Raw genomic sequence first — 6,557 nt, 5'->3', positions numbered from 1 at the left:
CTGCCTTCTCTCCAGCCCCAGGCTCCCGCCATCGCCTCCTCCTGGACAAACGTGGCCAAGGTCAATTGCAGCCCAGCCTGCAGGGTCAGCTCCCCCGGGACAGAGCAGCTCTAGACGGGGAAGGAAGTCAAGAGCAACAGGACCCATACATCTTCCCCCTCTTTTTATTTTTCTTGGTGACTTGACAATAGGAGGGAAGGAGACCCAGACTTGAGCGGCTCCTCCTAATGACTCCACCTCCAGGGGCCTGGAATCGATAGGGACAGCTAAGTGCTTGGGGAGCCAGGGTGGACCGTGGGGGAGGCCAGGACAAGCCGAGCAGGACTGTGGTTTCCTTCAGGGCCTGGGGGGACATCCGGCCATTGATTTTGCCTTTCCCAGAACTTTTCTCTGATTCGGTGCTTTGTGAAGATAAACGACAGGGAATCTGGACAGAGGATGGGCAGAAAGGAGCCCAGACCCTCCGGAGCAGCAGGCGAGTGGGTTTGGGCAGGGGCCGCGGACTGGGTCAGATTTTCCATCAAAGAGAAAACGGCAAACGTATAGAAAGATGTACTAAGTGTCTCAGGTCAACATTCCAAATTAGAATCCAGGAGATGCGTGGAGGAGGACTTGGGAGATGAACTTCAGAAAGTGGGAAAGCCAGGTACAGCGCGGAGCTCCAGGGCCCACTGGGCCTGGTGACTGGGCAAATGGCCCGACTGCATCCGGACTCCACTTCCCTACCTGGAGAATGGGAAGATCAGTGACCCCCATCTCCAGGGACTGAGTGAGGGGACATGAGATCAGTGTGTAAAGGCCTGTACTTACAAAAGCGTTCGGGAAATGTCGGCTGCTCCTATTTTTGATGCCTGGTTATGGCGGATGGGTTTTCCGTGGGTGATCTGCGTCCTGGGGGCGGATCTATTTCCTGCCTGAAACGTTTTCCTCCTTTGTTCTTTCCCTGTCTTTAAGACCCGCTCCTCCCCAAGACTCTAGCGGAGTGTGCCCCCCCAACACCGGCAGGCTTTCCTGTCCCCCAACCGCAGATCTGGTTGGATGTGCGTCCTCCGTGTCCCATGGCACTCACTGGGGACTTAGCACAGCACTTGAACACTTTGCTTAGCAGACCATGAGCAAGTGCAAGATGAAGTCTTGTCCAGCCCCCTCTCCAGTCCCCAGCAGCACCAGGTCCAGAATAGACGCTCAAAACATGCTTTACATATGATGAACTCGCATAGCTTTATAGTGTGGTTCCAAGAGTCCTGCGTTCCCCACCCCACCCCTCCTTAGCCTCAGTCTTGGATCCCTTTAAACCTTCCACCTGCCGCCCCACACCTGCCACCCCAATGTGTGCGGTGGGTTCTGCACAGACATTTGAAGAATCCGGTTGGTTAAGGATCAAGGTCCTCCCAGGAAAATATTTGAAACATCAGCCATCAGGGAGGAAGGGGTGGAGAGATGACAGAGAAGCCTCTGGGGTGTGGGGACAGGGCAGGCAGTGTGTAGCGGGGTCCCTCACCAAAATGGAAACCCAGCTCCAGCTGCACAAGGCCAAGTGCAAGGAGAGAGGCCTTTCCTTCTGTGTCCCTGAGGTCCCTGGAGGAGTGCAGTTTCCTCCTCTGGCACTTCTGGGCCTCCTGCCCGTCTCCCAGCCAGCCTCGGGGCTTTGGGCCGCTCTGAGCCTGCTGAGGGGCACAGGAATGGGAACAGCTGAAGTCACTGGTGCCACTCCCCGTACACAGTCTCTCATGTCCCCAGGGATCCTGAAAGGTGCATTGATCAGCTCCGGGTTGCAGGTGAGCAGAGTGAGGCTCAGAGGCATCAGCACCCGCCCAGCGACTCCAAGGAGGATGCGTTGGGACCCACCCAAGATGGCACCGGGCACCTGAAGCCTTTGGGTGCCGACAGGCCTGGTCCTGCCTTAGCGCTCCAGCAAGGTGTGTGCGCTTACTGAGCACTTACTACGTGGCCAAGCACAGCGCCTGGAGTGCACCAGCATTTCCTGCTGAGGCCTCACAACTGTGCCCACGCCACCCCCATGGCAGAAAGAGGAGCCTGAGGCTCAGGGAGGTTGAATATCCCCTCGGAAGGGACCCAGCCAGCGACGGCAGGAGCCCGAGCACCCTGAACTATACAGCCCAGGCTTCCAGTGGTGCCCACCGCCCATCTTAGGGTTGCCAGACAAATGAAGGGTGCCCAGTGAAGCTGAACTTCAGGTAAACACTGAATGCTTTTATTCTAAGGACACCCCAACATCACACAAGACACACTAATGCAAACGAGATTTGAATGGACCTGGACATCGGGGCTCTCGCTTGCTGAATCTGGCCGCTGACCACTTCCCTCTCTGCGGCCTGAGGTTCACAGTGTGAAGAGTTTTCTGGTGCTTTCCTTTTCACCGTTATTGCCGCTCTCCATCCAAGGTTGCTTTTCTGTTTCCAAGTCCCCAGATCTGTGCCCTCCCTCTCGGTCCTTTTTCTCCACCTCCCGTCCCCGCCCTGGGCGTGTGCGCCACGTCTGTTCATGCTACGTTGAGAAAGAAGAGAGAGGAGCGCTGGGTCGGACACACTCACTCAGTAGGAGCCAGGAGCAGGTGACGTGCTGAGAAGTGACATGAAGCTTACACAGCTGGGGAAGCAGCCTGTGGTGACAAGCCACCAAGACAGCCCTCCCTAATGGATAGCGCAAGCCCTGTTTGAGGACATTTACTGCAGAAGACGATGGTCTGAGGGCACCAGAGGTGAACAAAACATCATCCTTCATAGGCAGAAAACACAGGCTGTGACAGGAAATAAATTGCTGGAGAAACATCGCTTAAAGAATAGGTTTAAACGTCTGCCTGACACGAGTCCCGGAGGCTCCTAGGATTTTTATCAGCTAGAAGAGAGAGCTCAGCAGAAGCTGGTTTTATTTTTCTTTTGGGGGGAGGGTTTGATGTGGAGAGACAGAAATGTTAAAATGTCTAAATTTTTTTTACAAAAGTGAGTGTTTTCATTTTCTTTTTTCTAAGATCATCTATTTAACCGCAGTTTGAGAGCAATAGGGACAGGTGAGAAAAATTGAATGTAATGTTTCCCACCATCAAATTTGGAAGCAGGGAGGGCTGGGGTTAAATCTTGACTTCAGTTAAATCTTGACTTCACCTACGGATTGGTTCAGTTCTTTAGTTCTCTCTTTTGGTCAGGGTGGGACAGGTTCTGCTGCTGGAACAAATATACCTAACATCTCAGTGTGATCATGTTCCAGTTTGGTGCAGATTGGACACCAGCTCTTGGTGCAAGGACTCAAGAATGAAATGTCTCCTCTTCTGACACTGCCACTTCAAACATGTGGCCTATGAGGTTTTTATGGTAGGGGAAGAGGGTATGTCAGGTGATACAGGACAGGGAGGATGTGGCTAGGCATGGAAATGATCTGTCTCACTTCTGCCACTCTCCTTTGGCTAGAACCCAGCAGTAGGGTCGCACGCAACCATCGTACGGGCTACGAAAGGCAATCTTCCACTGTGAGCACAAGGAACCCTCGCTGCCACCCTGCCTGAGCCTGGAGGCTGCAGTACATTCTAAACGGTCACTGTGCTATTAGCTGCTTGTTCAAAAGTAGTTATTGTTATTTGATTTTGAGCTGGCACAAGTGTATTAACGTCATCCAAACAGGTCTGGATTGTAATCAAGTTCCCAGAGACAGAAATCAGCCTAGTGGGAACAGGGGTGAGGGGAAGGGAGGAATGTGGAGTTCTTGTTGAGCAGACATGGAGTTTCAGTTTTGCAGGATAAAGAAGGGCCAAAGATGGACAGTGGCGATGGTCACACAGCAGGGGGAGGAGCTTAACGCACCGTGTTCCTACCGATGGTTAGAGTGGTTTATTTTATGCTATAAATATTTTGTCATAGTTTTAGAAATAAATCATTTTTAAAAATAGGTCTGGGTTAACTCCCAGGTCTGGGCTAGCCCAGCTCAGGGTCCAGGCGGCAGCGCCAGGTCCAACTACTGAGGAAGCATTGGAGGATCTGGTCTCCTGATGCTTTATCTGGGGAAACGTGGAATCTGAAGTTCTTAATACCTGATACAGCCACTTGTCATTAAAAAGAAAGAACTAAACAGGGGTCACTTCTGTCCCCCTTCTCCCAAGCTGTCCAGCACCCCCCACTGGTCTCCTCCATCTCCCTACACTTGCCCAGGTCAGCTCAGGACTTGTCTAGGCTCCCGACCATGGATCCTGGGTTCCCAGGCCTGGCTGCACCCGAGATCCACCTGGGGAGATTTAAGACGTCCCGATGCCCGGGCTGCGGCCCAATTCAATTAAGGCAGATTCTCTGGGGTGGCTTCAGGGCACCAGTGCTGTTTTAAAAGCTCCCAGCTGATTTTCCCACCATGCACCCAGGGCCAAGAGCTGCTGGGCTCTTCTGTTGCCCTCCTGCATCACGACAGCAGCCATCAGACACTCAGCCCCATGCTGTGTGGTCAGGGCACTTTGGCTGACCTCTCTGATTCTTCCGTCTGTACAATGCAGGCGGTGAGAGAGGAGGAGACGAGGCGTGGGGGGCAGTAGTGCAGTTCTCCATACGTGCTGCTCTGAGTACTTCCTGCTGTTATTCTTCCCTGATGTGAGGATGGCCTTGCCATTTCCCACACAAATTATTTGATTTGCAGTTTGTCGTCTGCTCCCTCCAGAGCCTCAGACGCTCCGGGAAGGCAGGCTTTCCTATCCCTCTAAGTGCCTGCCCCCTCTGCCAGCCCCCTGCTGCTCTCTTAAAGCACTTCCTTCCCCCAGAACATTTTAAATCCTATTAAGCAACAGACACAAATACAAACAGTCAAATTCCGACTTCTTCCTATCAAGTCCCTGCCAAGAACTTTGACAGGAGTGTTTTGGGGTCGGGGGGAGGCTCTTAACTGCAGCTTAGGGGAATTCTTTAGGCTGGTTTGAAGGTTAGAAGTGAAGGTACTCAGTTGGTGCCAATCTGAGTTAAGCCAAGTTTGGTTCTCAGTCTCCCCAAATAAATGCATTTCAGATAGGCAGAGACCAAGGCGTGGGCCAGGCTCTGTGAATAGTGGCCAAGTCCTGGCTGCTGGGGATCAGCCGGTGCAGGGTTCAGGAACTACCTAGGAATGGAGCCACCTTGAATTTGGTCAGAGTAGGAGGAGGGGCCCGGAAGCAAGACTGGCCGCACCCTGGGGCCCTCAGCCTGCTCCAGGTATTGTAACAGGAATGACTTTTATTCTAACACCATATGAATTTCAGATCTAGTAAATGTAAGTATGAGTCAAAGCACCAGCCACCCCTAGTCCTCGGGGGGCAACAGGAGTCTGTAGGTCACGCAGAACATTTAACTTCAGTTAAATCTTGACTTCACCTATGGATTGGTTCAGTTCTTTAATTCTCTCTACTGGTCGGGGTGGGACAGGTTCTGCTGCTGTAACAAACAATTCTAATATCTCAGTGGGATCATGTTCCAGTTTGGTGCAGATTGAACACCAGCTCTTGGTGCAAGGACTCAAGAATGAAATCTCCCCTCTTCTGACACTGCCACTTTAAACCCAGAAAGCCCTCTGGGCCCCAGTTCTCACTGGTCAGTCCAGTGAACCCATCCTGCAAGGTGGAGCCTGGGGACATTCATGCCGTGTTCCTGGTGGGAGACCCACAGGAATCATGGTAGATGTGTCCTTTCCAGGAGCTCCCCAACCCAGAGGGGCCTTGGAACAAGGGTGCAGCCCTGCACCTCCCACACTCTCATCCCCATATCCTTCTGATCTTGGGGGGCTTCCCACTAGAGGTCACCTTCTGAACCACTTAGAACCTCAGTTTCCTCATCTCTGAAATATTTACTGCCTTCCTCTCAGGGTCATAGCAGAGAACAAATGGGTGACTCTAAAGCCCTTGGCATGGTGCACAGCACTGGAAAGAGCTGAACAGTGGCAGCCTTCTGTCGTTTGGTTTTGTTTGTTGTTGGGGGGGGGTGCTTGTTTGGTACTGAGAATTGAATCCAGGGGTGCTTTACCACTGAGCTATATTCCCAGCCCTTTTTGTTTATTTATTTTTCTTTTGAGAAAGGGTCTCACTAAGTTGCTGAGGCTGGCCTCAAACTTGTGATCCTCCTGCCTCAGACTCCCAAGTCACTGGGATTACAGGCATGCACCGCCGTGCCTGCCTTTGTTGGTATAGTTGACCTCAGAGTGCCCCCAGCCCCCAAGGCCCCCTCAGCCTCCCTCACCCTGCTTCCAGCCCCTGGGCTCCAGGCTAAGCCCTCAAGAGCAGGGTCTCTTCCTCTTGCCCCAAGATCAACAGGACTTTAAGGCTCCAGGTTTCCAAGCTGTTTCCCTCTAGGAGGAAACACACACACACACACACACACGCACACACACACGCACACACACGCACACACGCACACACACACGCACACACACACTCACGCACACACATGCACGCACACACACGTGCGCGCGCGCACACACACCCTTCTCACCCACTCAGCCACATGTTCAAGGACAAACCGGAGCCAGGAGCCTCAGGGGGGAATCCAGCTCCCCGGGAAGGAAGACAGGCTGAGTGGTCCCCTTGTCCCTCTGCCCGT

The sequence above is a fragment of the Urocitellus parryii genome, chromosome 10, assembly GCF_045843805.1.
Source record: "Urocitellus parryii isolate mUroPar1 chromosome 10, mUroPar1.hap1, whole genome shotgun sequence".
In the NCBI taxonomy this organism is placed as follows: domain Eukaryota; kingdom Metazoa; phylum Chordata; class Mammalia; order Rodentia; family Sciuridae; genus Urocitellus; species Urocitellus parryii.
The sequence above is the reverse complement of the archived record's forward strand: the minus strand, read 5'-3'. Positions refer to the sequence as shown.